At 49.4% G+C, this 15,563-nt stretch overlaps 1 protein-coding gene across 1 annotated transcript in view; it reads right to left on the bottom strand.

Moving 5' to 3' along the window:
• The window catches only part of CYRIA (CYFIP related Rac1 interactor A), a 101,828-nt gene that overhangs the window by 48,273 nt on the left and 37,992 nt on the right, over window positions 1-15,563 (bottom strand). Inside the window, exon 2 of the mRNA XM_043469324.1 lies at window positions 9,955-10,106. The gene's annotated coding sequence lies outside the window, so the exon portion shown is untranslated. The remainder of the gene's footprint in view (window positions 1-9,954; window positions 10,107-15,563) is intronic.

Below are 15,563 nucleotides of genomic sequence, written 5' to 3'. Positions count from 1 at the left end.
ATCAGTTTCAACGCCCTGAATATATTCTAAACGTTGCTCCTCTTGGTAGTAAAACGGGCTCACATTCACAGCTGTGGCGCTCAGTACTCACTGAACACATTAACTGACTTCATTCCTGTTCTCGGTCACTTCAAAAGCATTGGTCTTGACCACTTTGCTGGAAATGGAGCCGTGACATTTGGTGGGAAAGAAAAATGAATAGATTCACCCGTTTGGCTTAGTAAGCATCCTCCTTCCCAGCCTCTTCCCCTAAATTTCTCAAATTACCTTTTCCACTCAGGGAAATGTGTCTGGTGGCTGAATCAACTTGACTCCAGTTGCAAAAGGGAAAGAGAGAAAGAAAGAAAGGAAGAAAGAAAGAAAAGAAGGAAGGAAGGGCTGAAATCCTATTCAAGCTGATCAGAATGAATTCTGACTGCTCATTTTCATGCAACATCCGCTTAAAATTATATTGCGGATCTGGAAAATTCTCTGGAAGCGTAAACCGGGAGAGCAGGAGATCCTCCGTTAGCGATCAGGACCCCACCCTGTACGTATAAACAGAGGCAAGAGGTGTGCAGAAGTAGAGTGTTGTTTTCACAAAGGATGCTCTGGCAGGAAACTCAACATACACAGAGGAGTTAGCAGAGTGACTGTGGAACTTCCCTGTTTGGGCTGATCCAGCAAGACCACAATTAAACCAAACAAACAAGCTCACCAAGTTTATCTCCAGATTTCTGTTTAAGCCCAGCCCTGCTCTTGATGACTCAACCATTCACTATCCTGGTTTAAACTTGACCCTGCAGCCGGGGTTCCCAGGCTGGTGTCTGTGGCCACAAATGACTAAATTTGAAAGTTGTGCCCTGCATATGCTCCAGGGCGGCCAGCTCTCACAGACAGATCAAGTATTGTTTAGGCTACTCCTAAATTCCACTTGAAGATAGCAAATTGTTAACTCAAGCACCAGGTCAGGGGCTGCTGCTCCGCAGTTCCTAGCGGCGAAGAACCCAGCTCAACAAAGCAATCCCAGGTCATTTGGTGGAGTAGAGGGCGGAATGTGGGAAACACAGTGAAGAGACCGCGGAGACACTGGCTCCCCTTTCACTTACTAGCCTATGGCCTTGGCCGTGAATCTGACCCAGGTGGTAAAGAACCCGTCTCCCGATGTAGGAGACATAAGAGACACAGCTTCAATCCCTGGGTCGAGAAGATCCCCTGGAGGAGGGCATGGCAACCCACTCCAGTATTCTTGTCTGGAGAATCCCATGGACAGAGGCGCCTGGAGGGCTACAGTCCCTGGGGTCGCACAGAGTTGGACACAGCTGAAGTGACTAAGCACGCATGCACGCACGCACTAGATTAAGGATGTGAAGTTCCAGTGTCAGATCTCCCTTTCATCCTGTATATCACAAGTAAATGGTTGTTTCAGGACTGATTGTCTTAAGATAAATGAAACCAGGGGTTTCCCCTTGTACTAGTTTCATATTCATTTTGTTTTAAGGGTGAGTTCATTTATTGACAGCCCCCTTCCCGCCCCCACCGCCCGTCACCTGGCACAAATCACAGCACAAAAAGTAAGCAGGGATGGCATTCAGTAAGCCCCCCGCCTTGGACCAGGTCTTAGGCTGAGGGCTTGTCATGCAGGATCTGCATCCTGGGGCCTGGGACAAGAAGGCTACACCATCTTTACTGCTGCCACTTTCCACAGCGCCTCCCACTGTCCTGGCCTCAATTTACTCATGCAAAAAAAGGATCAGACAGAAGCAAGATGGAGTGATCTCACAGAACCCTCTAAAGACAACTTTTATGAAATTTCCAAGGCAGAGCTCTCTCAATAAATCTTTGTTAAAATAGAAAACCCAGGTGTTTAAATGCAACACTTACTTAAGATAAAACACACACACACAGACAGAAAACAAGCAACCCACTGTATGCAGCAATTAATCACCGTAACTCACTACACTGACTACTAGGCCACTAGCATCTCTCAGAACCAACACCAGCAGCTCCCGTTCATCTCCAACCGTCTCTGCCAGGGTGTGACCCAAAAGATGCCCAGGGCGCACACGGCCAGCACCCTCTTCCTACCCTCTGCCTGGGGAGCCGGTTGGCATGGTGACGCCTGAGACATTCTTCACTCGATTCCTCCCTTCCCTTTCACTCTATTATCACTGTGTGAGATCTTGCCCCAGAAGAACAGAGAAATCCTGAGGGTGAGGTCTGATGTCAGGGGAGAACAAGCAAGTCTTTGTCAGGCCGTTCAAGGAGGAGGCCCAGCCTGGGCTCTCTGGCCGCACACAGAGGGGCCTGTGCTTGCCCTGCCCGGAGCCTGGGGGCCCTTCACCGGGGCATCCTGAGCCCTCTTCCTCGCCTGACATCGGAGCCGAGCATAGTGGACGGATTTCCACTTGGCAAGCAGGTATTTCACACCAAAAGGGCTTAAAGCAGAGGTTCCACCCACACTTACGCCAGAGAACCACCCACAAAAAATCCACCCTCTAAGCTGTTCCCCCCACTCAGCACGGTAGCCCCTTCCCTATTCATCCTTAGTCAGCTCCTCCATCCTTCTCTCCGCCTACTTTCCACTCCCCCGACCCAGGCTCCCGCCTCCATCTCCTCCTTGCTACCCCCTCCTCTCCAGACTCCCGGCTCCTCTGAGAAGCCACCTGGCTCAAGGAACTCTCCAGCCTCTGGTCTCCTATGAGGCTTCACTTGTTTCGTTAGACAGAAGGAGGTGTCCCACACTTGTGACGTCTCACTGTGTTTATCGTGTTGCTGACTTCAGCTTTGAAACGTCATCATCTAGGAAAAGTTCTGCTTGGGGGTGGCGGGGGCGGGGGTGTGGATTTCCCCTGGTGGCTCAGACATTGCAAGAATCTGCCTGCAATGTAGGAGACCCCAGTTCGATTCCTGGGTGGGGAAGATCCCTTGAAGGAGGGAATGACAACCCACTCCAGTATTCGTGCCTGGAGAATTCCATGGACAGAGGAGCCTGGCAGGCTATAGAATCCATGGGGTCACAAAGATTCAGACATGACTGAGTGACTTTCATTTTCACTTTTTCACAGGACAAGTTCTGCACGCAGGAGATGCCTAATAAACGGCCATTAAATGACTGAACCCACAGCTCATCCCAGAAATGGAGTTGAATATTGAAGTGAGGTTTTAGCAAGGAGATCAAACCAGACAGTCCTAGGGGAAATCAACCCTCAATATTCATTTGGAAGGACGGATGCTGAAGCTGAAGCTCCAGTATTTTGCCCACCTGATGCGAAGAGCTGACTCCCTGGAAGAGACCCTGATGCTGGGAAAGATTGAGGGTAGAAGGAGAAGGGGGTGACAGAGGATGAGATGGTTGAGTGGCATCATCGACTCAATGGACATGAGTTTGAGCAAATTCCAGGAGATGGTGAAGCACAAGAAAGCCTGTGTGCTGCAGTCCATGGGGTCGCAAAGAGTCGGACACGACTGAGCGACTGAACGACAAATTGCCCCAGAACCCTGGCTAGCAGCAGGGTCAGGGCAGAGAGAGCTGACTGGCAGGAAGGGAAGCCCGCAGGGCGCTGATGGCCAAAGCCGCGCCCACATGGACCACTCCACAGGACTCCTCTCTCCGCCAGTTTGCAGCCTGCTCCTGCCCCAGGCTTCCTTCCTGCTTTCCAGGTCAGTTGCAGGCTCCCTCCCGGGACTTCTGGGCTGGCAGCTTACAAGTCCCCAGGGAAGAAAGGAAGCCTGCCATCACGGCCAAGCCCAGCACTTGAACTTCTCCGGGCTGGAAGACTCAGCTGCAGGGGGTCTGGGGGTCTGGAATGGGGGACAGAACAAGGGAACAGCTACACTGAGGCTCCCGGCAGAAGGCTGGGAGGACGGGGTGCAGCTGAGCCCTCCATGTACTCTATACTGGCTCAGCTGTTCTGGTTCCAGGGCTGTGGGAGGCCCTCCACGAGGAGGTGGGGGCTCTTGTTTCTCACCTTCTATAGCTTTCTGGTGGTGATGATGCAAATCAAGTCCTACACAGGGGTCCTGTGGGACTACAGGGGAATTCAAGGACCCTCCTTGGGGACAAGTTCAGAAACAGGAGTTGGACAATCAAGCCCAGTACCTCCTAGTGATGATGGAGGAGGGAAGGGGTGTCCAGAGTCAAAAGTGTGTCCATGCCAGGCCTGGACTAGAACCCAAGTGCACCCTGATGTCCATCCTTCATTCTATCCCTCCTTCCCTTTCTCCCTCTTCCTCCTTCTCCTTCTCCCTCCCTCCCTTCCCTCCTTCCTTCTTTCTCCCCTGCACAGCAAGGTATAGTGTGCTGCCAGCACCAGAGGGATCTACAGAGGATTTCCAGGCACATGCACCCCTGACTCCACGATGAGCTGCTGCTGCAGTCTGAAGCCCTATTTATAGGCTTCCCCGGTAGCGCAGTGGTAAAGAACTCACCTGCCAATGCAGGAGATACAGGAGACGTGGGTTTGATCCCTGGGTTTCGAAGATCCAGGAAATGGCAACCCACGCCAGTATTTCTTGCCTGGAAAATCCCACGGACAGAGGAGCCTGGTGGCAGCAGTCCATGGAGTCACAAAGAGTCGGACACGACTCAGCACGCATGCACACTTTCCCCTATTCATAGATAGGGTGACACGCAGCGTGGGGCTGTGGAAGAGGGACAGTTAGAAGAGGGCCTGAATCCTGACCACCTGAGAGCTGTGGGCCTCGGGCGAGATGCTTCGTCTTCCTGAGCTGCAGGCTTCTCTGCCACGGCCAGTATCCAGACTCCCTCCTGTTGTGCTTCTGAACGTACAGTACCATGACCTTCAGTGACCTTGGCACATCGGGGATGTGTGCACATCAGCAAGGCCAATTCTCACCCGCATCCATCTCCAGACAGCAAGCGTGCCTGAAGGTCATGGGCACCAGGCTCTCTGCTCGGTTAAAACAAATTCTATATAACATGAATGTGTGCACACTTGTATGCTGGCTTCCCAGGTGACACAGTGGTAAAGAATCTGCCTGCCAGTGGAGGACCCAAGAGATGCAGGTTTGATCCCTGGGCTGGGAAGATTCCCTGGAGTAGGAAATGGCAACCCACTCCAGTATTCTTGCTGCAAAATTCCATGGACAGAGGAGCTTGGCGGGCTACAGTTCATGGGGCTGCAGAGAGTTGGACACAACTGAGGGACTATGCATGCACACACATACATGTATATATATGCACTTTCATATATATCAGACCCATTTACACATGAGAATGTGCATATATGTAACATCTATATCTAGATTTTTTTTCCTAAGAGAAACATAGGACAGATACAGTTTCAAAAATCTCCTGTCTCCTCCTTTCTACTTCTTTTCTTGGTCCTCTTTATCCGATTCTGATCACTAACAATCTCCAAGCGGTCAGAGAAGGGATGAACTCAAATTAGTCAACGATTATTTTTAGTTTCTCTAGGGAATGAGGTGGGAGGATGAGGAGGTAGCAATTAATGTTTTTTTTTTTCAAAGCAGAGCTGAGGCATTATCTGTGCTACTTCCTCCCCAGCGTCATCACGGAGGACTGAGTGTTCGCCCTTATTTATGAGAGTGCTGTTGTGTACTTTCAACCAGCCCCCAACTCCTACTCATCCTTCAAAACCTAGCTCACATGGCCCCTCTTGGAAGAATTCCCTGACTTGCCTGAGCAGAGGGCAGGCTCCCTCTCTGCACCCCCATCACTTTATTTTTGCTGAGGCTCTTGCCCACCATCTGTTCCTGTTACTGCTGGTTCCTCTGTCTTTGTCATGAGCTATGAATTACTTCAGGGGCTGACAGGGCTTGATTTGTCTGGATGCTCCCAGACCTAGCATGGTGGCTGGTGCATCGTGAGGATTCAGGTAGTGTCTGTTTAATGCATGTGTACAATTCCATTCACCTGCTGGGAAAGACTGAAGGCAGGAGAAGGGGTCGATAGAGGCTGAGACGGTTGGATGGCACCACTGATTCAATGAACATGAATTTGAGCAAGCTCCAGGAGATGGTGAAGGATGGGGAAGCCTGGTGCGCTGTAGTCCATGGGATTGCATAGAGTCGGACAGAACTGAGCGACTGAGCAACAATGACAACAATGATTCTAAAGAGAACACTCTTAGTTTAGTGTTCAACAGACAGCGAGGGTTCAGAAATGGGTATCACCACTTGCTTGCTGACTAGAAAAAACAGATCGAGATCTACATTCCATTATTTCTACTAGAATAGCATGGACTGTTGCCAGCCACTCTCTCCCATCAGAGACAAGACTCGTGTTCTAACCATTTACCAGTAGTTTGTGCACCAAGATGCAGCTGCAGCGCCATCAGCATTCACTATTCCCAGGGAGCTCGTAGTGGAAAGGTTGGGTACCATACCCTCACAAGCATCTCACTCAGTTATCTGTATGAACCTGTTTTACAGCTGAGGTATGATCATATACTATTAGAAGGAGTAGACGTAAAATCAGCACTTTACAGAACAGGGGGTCAAATAAAAGTTGACCCTTTGCTTTGTAAAACTACCTCATCAGGTCCATCCGTCTTCACTTAAGGCTCTGTTACCAGCTCTGAGCTGTCCTCAGGATTCACCCAACCCTCTCGGCCTGACATTCAAGGCCCCTGGTTAGTCCTCCCACCTTCTGTCTCTGAATGAGTCTTTCTTGCTCAGACTCACCTCAACTTCACAGCCACAGGTCCTCCGAGAGGCAGCCCTTGTGTACGCCTGTCTTCTACCTGGAAATGCCCAAACTTTCCCTGAAGTTTCCCGCCCTCCCTGCTATTCACCTGGCAGACTACTCCCCTTATTTCCAGGACTCAGTGGAGATAGCATGTCCCTAGGAAGCTTCCTCAGCTATGCCCCTCATTCTGCTTACATTATCCCAGGGACAGGGAGCTCACCACCTCAAATGCTCCATCTCTTGGCTCCCTCACACCCACTCTCATCTGATAAGTGGTGTGCTGTCTAATTACTAGCAGGCTTCTCAGGAAAGCCATAAACCACCCGAGGGCAGGGGCTGGATCTCAGCATCTTTTCCCCAGGTGTCTTGCACTGGTAACAACACAGAATAGGCACTCACAGGTTTGCTGAATGGATTGGTCCTCACTCAACCCAAAAGGCCAGGCTTGGCAACAGTCTAGGTGAATGAATTCCAAGAGAATTGGTACCAGCAACTTGTGGGAGGTACCAGCAGAAAATTCCCACTCTGGCAAATTGCTTCCAAAGTAACCAAATTAGGACAACTGCTCACTTGGACCTGATTTATTGATGCATATTCTCCAAGCAGCCTTGAACGAGTGCCTGGCCACAGGCTCCTAGAATGGGGCCAAGTCTCATTTATCTCTAGAGTCTCACTATCGAGTGCCCAATACAGGTTTGGGAATGAATGGTGAGTACTCTATTGGGCAAGAACATCCATCTTTATTTCTATTTCAGAATGTTTCAGGGATGAGGCCCTTGAGATATTCTGGGGAAGACGGAGGAAGGATAGAGGAGGCTCTGGAACCAGAACATAAAAGCCCAAGTCTTCACAGTGGCTCACAAGGCCAGCACCACCTGCCCACTCCTCCTGTCCTTACCTCCTTCCACTGTCCCTCGTTCCTTCTGCTCCAATCCTATTGGCCACTTGCAGTTTCCTGTAGCCCAAGCACATCCCCACTTCACAGCCTTTGTTCCCACTTTCCTTCAAGCCTCCATCCCCAACTTTGTTCGGATCCTGCTCCAGTGACACCTAGTCAGGCGGGCTTCCCTGGTATCCTGCCGAAAACAGGAGGCTGGGGGATACAGGCATACAGGCACTGCTCTCACTCTGAATTGGCTTTATGGTCATTATTCTTTTGCTTTATTTTTTCCATAACACTTAATACTACCTGGGATAATATATGCTTGTTTATTTACTGACACGCCCTTGATCCCATCAGAATGCAAGCTCAAAGGGAACAGGAATTGTGCCTTGTTTTGTACAGATCCCTAACCCCGAGAAAGCCCCTGCTGTGTAGACATGCTCCATTCACGTTTGTGGAATGCATGGATGGCTGGATAAATGAATGCCCCATAAGAGCTAACAGTTAAGGAAGAAAACCAACGCTGTGGGCCTGGACAAACACGTGCTTGAAACCTAACTGTCTCGCTGAGGGGCCAGGAAACCTGCCCCCAAAGCAGCTGATCCCAGCTGTTAAGGACATTCGTCTGGATGTTGGAAGTACGCTGGTCTGAAGCGGGAAAGCTGCTGGCGGTGAGTTAGTTCTCAGCTACTATCTGATGGGACAAAGGATGTACTCAGGAGGCTGGGAGGGTGGTAACAGAGCAAACCTTCAAATGGTTGAACCGCAGACGGTGGTCTGTCAAAGCCAGAAGAGGGAAGGTTGCTACTGAAGAGGAATGCTGAAATAGAGAGCTGTTTGCAGTTCTTCTCTTCTTTACTTGTGTGTGTAGACTAACCTGTCCCTAGGGTTTTGGCCACAGGTTCAAAGGGAGCCCAATGGGGGCTCAAAGCTGTATTGAAATACCTCTGAATAAGGTTGATCAGAGAAAGAAGCTGACATTTTTTTGAGGTTTACCATCAGCAAGAACCCACGCCAATGCATTATCGTCTCCTTGGAGCCTAAGCACACGCCTTCAATGCAGCAGGGACTGTCCCCATCTTACAGTGGGGAAACTGAAGCTCAGGAATTTACGATGATCTAAGCAAAAATCACTCAAGCAAAAAATAGCAGAACTGAGATGTGAAATCAAGTCTGTCTAATTTCAAAAGTTCTTCTCCTTCCTCTGAATTATGCTACAACTCAGGGACCCCTCAGGGGAAAGAAACCATAAGAGGAAGAAAGGCAAGGAGCACTAGACAAATCAGTTCCCCTAAGAATGAGAATCTGGTATAAGGAACAAGTCTGGGACAAAATTACCCCAGGACCTCAGAACTGGAAAATACCTGAGAAATCACCTGGTCTTACCTTCTGTACTGTCAAGCTTTATGAAATGCTTCTGATTTTGCTTTTCAGGGAAAAATCAAAATGTGTAAATGAAAAAGAAGAGCTTTAGGAGAAGACAGCAGAAAGTAACAGCGGCAGCCACTGAAAGAGTAACAAACGGGTGTGTGGTCATCACGGCGCACTGCCACCTCCTTCGTGGCTGCTGACCTTGGATGTGTGGGTGCCCTGGGCCAGCTTAAAGGAGATGCACTAATACCCCAAAGTCCCAGCAGACAAAATCAGCAGATCTTAAGTCACCTGGGAAGAATATCAGCTTGTGTCAGGTCCATGTTCAAATAAGTTCAAGTAGGTGTGACCCTCTCCCCTTCCAGGTAAGAAGGAAAGTATCCAAAGCTGACTGGGAGGCAGTGGGGAAGAAAAAAACCAAGGTGCTGGTGATGAGGGAAGAGGCACACAGTACTCTGTAGTGGTGCACTGCGGTGCCAAATTTACCTCGAAATTCAGCTGATTTTACCTCTCAAAATGTTATACCAAGTGAGACACCAGCCAGGCCTCCGGCATGAGACTTAAATTCATGCCAGGTCAGCTACTTCTCTCCTTGCTGGTCTCAATCCGGATGGCCAGGATGGGCAGAAAGAAACCCTCAGATGGATTCTGCAGGGACAGAGCAACCTACAAGGATAGCTCTGAGCTGTTCCCCCTCCACCTTTTAAGCTCTTCTGTTTCTTGCCTAAACACTCAGAAGACTCATGTAGCAAATGCTCCCACTCAATATGCAGTTACAGAACCTGGGGACAGTTCACCACTTCAGAATGACAGCTACTTTGAAATACACATCAGTTCTTCATTATATCCTTGCTTTTTTCTTTTTTCTCCTTGTACATGTATGTGGTGTAAAGAAGCATGACTTCCAATCAGGGATGAGAAATCTGGTGGAAGGACCATACTTGAGGCTTCCAGGTATTCCGGGAGCCCGAATATCACAGATTCTCTGCACTGAAAATGCTGGTCATCACCATGCTGTCGGCTAAAAGCAAAGACAGTTGTTTCTTACCTGGAGATCTCTCCCGAGACTCGGAGTCACCAATCCAGGCTGATGGAATGAACCAGATGAGCAGCTGTTCTGCCAAGACAAGTCTGGCTCCCCAGATCAGGGCTGTGGCCCCTGAGAGTCCTGTGGTTTCTCTGTCCCTGGTGAGTGATAATCTGCAGAAAGGGAACACAAGTCATGTTACTAGGAGAGGCCATTTCCTCTTCTACTCTGGCCATAACACATTCGTTTATGCGGAGCAGAGAGAGCCCCAGAATCACCGATTACCAGGGACGGAAGAAATGCAACAACCTTGTCACATGTAGTTGGGGAAACTGAGGCTCAGAGAAAAAAAGAACCTCACTCAAGGGTCCTGCCACTTGGAGGGAGACTCCAGATCAGAACGTGTCTCTGACTCTTTGGCCGCTGGAATTTTAAAACAAATTTTTAAAAAGCAGCCACATGACCCATCCGATTTCTCAAACAAGTGGTCATTGACCTTGATGGAACTCTCTGTTTTTCTTTTTCTTTTTTAAAACAGATTTTCCAAAAGAGAGGTGGCACTTTTTCCAGAATGCTGTTTTTGTAGTTTTCTGTAGTATTACCCTCTGGGAGCTGAATGAGTAAAACAGTCCACCTCAGGCATGTGGTTGGGATGGTTCTCCCTGTTTCCCATTAGAAAAATACTGTTATGGAAGAGAGGGACCCATGAGCACAGTGGTGGGTGGACTTGGTTTTTTAATGAGAGTCGTCTGTATACCAGCCCCTAGGTCTGCTGATCTGTCTCTGTCTCTCTCTTTTTGTCTATCTGTCACTACATGTTTCAGGAAAACACAGAAATACACATGGGCTCTCCTCCCATGAGTATCATCCATTATGTGATTTTCCTTTTTTTTTTAAATTAAACTGTAATTTATTTACAATATTGTGTTAGTTTCTGGTATACAGCAGTTATTCAGTTATGGTGGTGGTTTAGTCACTCAGTTGTGTTCAACTCTTGTGACCCCATGGACTGTAGCCTGCCAGGTTCCTCTGTCCATGGGATTTCCCAGACAAGAATACTGGAATGGGTGCCATTTCCTTCTCTAGGGGATTTTCCTGACTCAGGGATCAAACCCACATCTCCTGCATTGCAGGCAGATTCTTTACCAACTGAGCTACCAGAGAAGCTGATTCAGTTATACATATATACATATATGTGAGTATATCCATTATGGTTTCTTACTGGATGTTGGACATAAATCCCTGTGCTACACAGTTCAGTTCAGTTCAGTCGCTCAGTCGTGTCTGACTCTTTGTGACCCCAAGGACTGCAGCACATCAGGCCTCCTGGTCCATTACCAACTCCCAGAGCTTGCTTAAACTCATGTCCATCAAGTCGGTGATGCCATCCAACAATCTAATCCTCTGTCATCCCCTTCTCCCGCCGTCAATCTTTTCCAGCATCAGGGTCTTTTCCAATGAGTCAGCTCTTCGCATCAGGTGGCCAAAGCATTGGAGTTTCAGCTTCAACATCAGTCCTTCCAATGAATATTCAGGACTGACTTCCTTTAGGATTGACTGGTTGTATCTCCTTGCAGTCCAAGGGACTCTCAAGAGTCTTTTCCAACACCACAGTTCAAAAGCCTCAATTCTTCAGTGCTCAGCTTTTTTATAGTTCAACTCTCACATCCATACATGACTACTGGAAAAACCATAGCTTTGACTAGATGGACCTTTGTCAGCAAAGTAATGTCTTTGCTACAGAGTAGGATCTTGTTGTTTTATTATGTGATTTTTCTGAACACTGTACATTTGAATAGCCACTTCTCTGTGCAAAACATCAAAACCATAAGGGATCCCACATTTATGAAGCAAAGCATTCACATCATGTGAATCTTATAGATATAGTTTCCTAATTTATCCTCAAAAATGTCCCCTAAAGGTACCATGAGCTCCATTTTCCCAAAAGGTTAGACCTAGAGCCGAGTTGGAGAGAACTAGAATGCCCTGCAGAGTCATAAAGAAAATTCGGTGCAGAATTAGGTATGGACTCATCTCTGACTCCGAAATCCGTGTTTTGTTCATCTTAACTGGACTGCAGTTATTAGGCCAAAAAACACTAGGAGCTGTCTTATTTTCCAGTATGTTAGCTTGAAGGCAGGCGAAAGTTCTCTGGCAGCTGTTCATGCTGTCAGGACATGAAGGGTTATTCTCTTAGATTCTCGTTCAGACAGGAGGCTCGAAGGGCCCTGGCTTCCTGTGTGCTGCCAACCAGGGCTCACGTGCTCCAGAAACGCTGGGCTGGCCCTGGCCCCGAGCAGCCAGAGGGCCCGTCAGGAAATCATGATTATCAACGGCCGGCCTCTGTTCCTGGTCTTGGACAAGAGACAGGCTGGAGAGATGGTGGGGGGTGGAGAAAGGGGAAGAAAAAACAGGAAGTGGCGGGGGAAGGGAAGGAAATGATAGAGAAAACACAGCAACTCCTGCCTGATGAGAAAGGGATTTCTGAGCCCTGCATTTTGGGAAACCAGGTCACAGTGGTAGCGGGGTGGGGAGTGGGGGGATCAGGGATGGGCCAGGGCGAGAAGTTAGTTTCCTCCACGTTTGGGGTCGTGCCCGTGAATTCCCAGCAGAGCACAGGCCAAGAAAAAGGGTGCCCACCGCAGGTGCTGTGTCCCAGGGGCACCTGACTATAGACCTGGAGAAGGTGGCTTTCTAAAGAAGAATCCAGGGGAGACCATCTCTCTCACCTCTTGGTTGTGGCTGAGGCCAGATGTGTCACAAAAGGACCTGGAAACTTTCGAGGCAATCAGTATCAGGGGGTGTGATTCCGTCCCCACCCCCATCCTGATCAAATGTTCTCAAAATTAGAACCATTTTCACATGTTTGGTTAGGACTTGATCTCCCCCAGTGGGGTCCAGCAAGAATCACACCTTCTTCTATCGCAATACTATGAGAGTCAAGGCTAGCAGAATGCTGGGTCTCCTCCAGACCATGACTCTAAGTACTTCCAGAATCTTTTCCGATCATTTTGTTCACTTTACTTAATTACAGACACAACAAAAGTCCCCCAACTCCCAATGGGCACCATTGAGGCTGGCAGTCACCTGGTAAGCTGCAACCACACAAATAGAAAGCTAGACTAATAACCTAATCACTCTGTAATATCAATACTAATAACACTTTACAGGATCTGAATGGGTACTAGAGGGTAGGCAGGGAACACAGAGCCCCCCCAACAGGCAAGTCCTCGATACCAGTCCTACCCACTCCAGCAGTTCCCCAAACTCGTTGTGCATCTAGAGAAGCTAAAAAAAAAAAAAAAAAAAAAAAAAGTACAGCCCAACCTGGAGTAGGGGCCAAGCTTCTGGAGAGATCTATGTCATCACTGGCTCTGGCCCACGGACCAGCATTTAGACAGCTTGGATCCTCACCCAGCCCTCACAGGGTCCCACCTCCTTGCATCTTGTCCATTCAATCATGGAGACCCTCCCAAGGAGAAGCCTGCTCCAGGGTTCTGACCTTGATTCTGTAAACTACTCCCCCACCATCCAGATAAACACAGAGCAATGAAAAGCAAGCGTATCTTTGAAAGGAATCCAAGCTCTTTGAAGGGATGGCTGGCGGTTTCCTGTTTGAGTCACCCACAGGCCAGAGGTCCGTCAGGGAGCACAGCGTCAAGTGAAGAAAGACACTGACAACTTCCGCCTCTGGTCCCCACCAGCAGCCCAACCTCACACAGCATCAGCACGGGTCCGCTCCTGTTGCCATGGTTACGAGTGACGGGAGCCCCAGGGAGGAAACCGGCACCGCCCGAGACCATCAGTAGGCGGCGCTGTGGCAGCACCTGAGTGCTCGTGCTCAGTGCTGTCTGACTGGCCCGCCAGGCGCCTCTGTCCATGGGATTCTCCAGGCAAGAGTACTGGAGTGGGTTGCCACATCCTCCTCCAGGGGATCTTCCTGACCCAGGGATCAAACCCGTGTCTCCTGCGTTGCAGGCGGCTTCTTTATCACCTGAGCCACCAGGGAAGCCTCTCTTGTCAATATCTTGTCCACTTTGGTCATTTTAACAGCTTTTTGATCAGAGACGTATTAATACATCTTTTGTGACCCGAACATTATTGACTGGAGTGTTCCAATACTCACTTATATTACAAATCGCTGGTCACAGACGTCAGTTTCTGCAAAAAACTCCCGGATCAATAACGTGTTAAGAGAGGGACAAAGCATGGTGTTATTAGCCTTTGTTAAAAATGGGGAAGCTGAAACCCAGAGACATAAAATGACGTCTCCAGGTTCACATGACAGAACCGAAACTAGAACGGGCAGCTCCTCACCTTCTCCAGTCTTGTGATCTGGGACCTTTTCACTACCTCCTGTCCGCCCCCCGCCCCCCAACCCTGCCTCCCCCATTCAGGGGAGCGGCTGAGAAATAGCTTAGGATGCCTGTGTATCTTCCATTTTTGAATGGTTCTGAAAGTGGAATCGCTGGACAGAGAGAAGGTGATACCTACAGACAGTGAGGGAACTGGAGAGCCTGGAAGACCACCTGCCTGCTCTCCAAGCTGAGCGGACTCAGAATGCAGAGCAGGGCAGAAGCCTACTTGTTCCAGCCACAGGTAAACCAGCGGCGGGGCCTACACCCTGGGTCAGGGAAGCTCAGAACGCTCTCTCCCCCAGCGGCAGGAGCCCCGCTCAATGTAAAGAATGACAAACGGGTAGGTGCGTGGATAATAAATACGACTCGTGCTCGTCAGGCCCCTACAGTGCATCAGACATCACTGAACACTGGAGGCCTGGTGACCCCCTGACCCACTGGCCAGACAGGTGTTCTTCCAGCTGCTTGTACAGACGGGGAAACTGAGGCCTTGTCCAAGGGACTTGGCTTTTGAGAGGTAGAGACAAGGTCTGAATTCCTGCAGTCTGGGTCCATTCCTGCTTTTAACTACTATGCTGTTAATATTCCATCTCCCCAGGTGGCGCTGGTGGTAAAGAACCTGTCTGCCAATACAGGAGACTTAAGAGATGTGGGTTCGACCCCTGAGTCGGGAAGATCCCCTGGAGAAGGGCATGGCAGCCCACTCCAGTATTCTTGCCTGGAAAATCCCATGGACAGAGGAGCTTGGTGGGGGCTACAGTCCATAGGGTCTTAAAGAGTCAGACTTGAATGAAGTGACTTAGCACACACATACTCCATCGCAAAGCAGTTGCATTAAAAAAACAGAAAAGAAAAAGGAAAGAAAGGGAGAGGCACACAGGACAGTCAGTCAGTGTTAAGAAACAGGGCATAAAGGAGACGCACTAGAAGCAGACACTACCTTCATGCCAAAGGCGGAGGAAAGGAGGAAACTCTCCAGGGCGGGAAATAGTGATTGAAAGGTGCTGAGCGGGCAGGACCAGGATTCTGGTCCCCAGTCCTTCCTGGGTGGCAGCCCCAACCCCACCCCCTCGGTGTCAGCCAGCACCAGTAAAAGACTTCCTGGCTTCAGTATTGACACAGCACCACTCGTGGGAAGAGGAAGTGGGGTGGGCTGCGGAGGGTTGAAGGGAGGACCCAAGATGGGAGAGTCATCAGGGTGGGTGGAAGGGACGGTGTTCTTGAGAACTCAGTGCCCATGTCACAGAGGGAGGGACCCACTGCACAGCCGGT

Source organism: Cervus canadensis, chromosome 5 (genome assembly GCF_019320065.1).
Source record: "Cervus canadensis isolate Bull #8, Minnesota chromosome 5, ASM1932006v1, whole genome shotgun sequence".
NCBI classification, from domain to species: Eukaryota; Metazoa; Chordata; class Mammalia; order Artiodactyla; family Cervidae; genus Cervus; species Cervus canadensis.
Note: the sequence above shows the minus strand (reverse complement) of the source record. Positions and strands in the feature narration are given on the sequence as shown.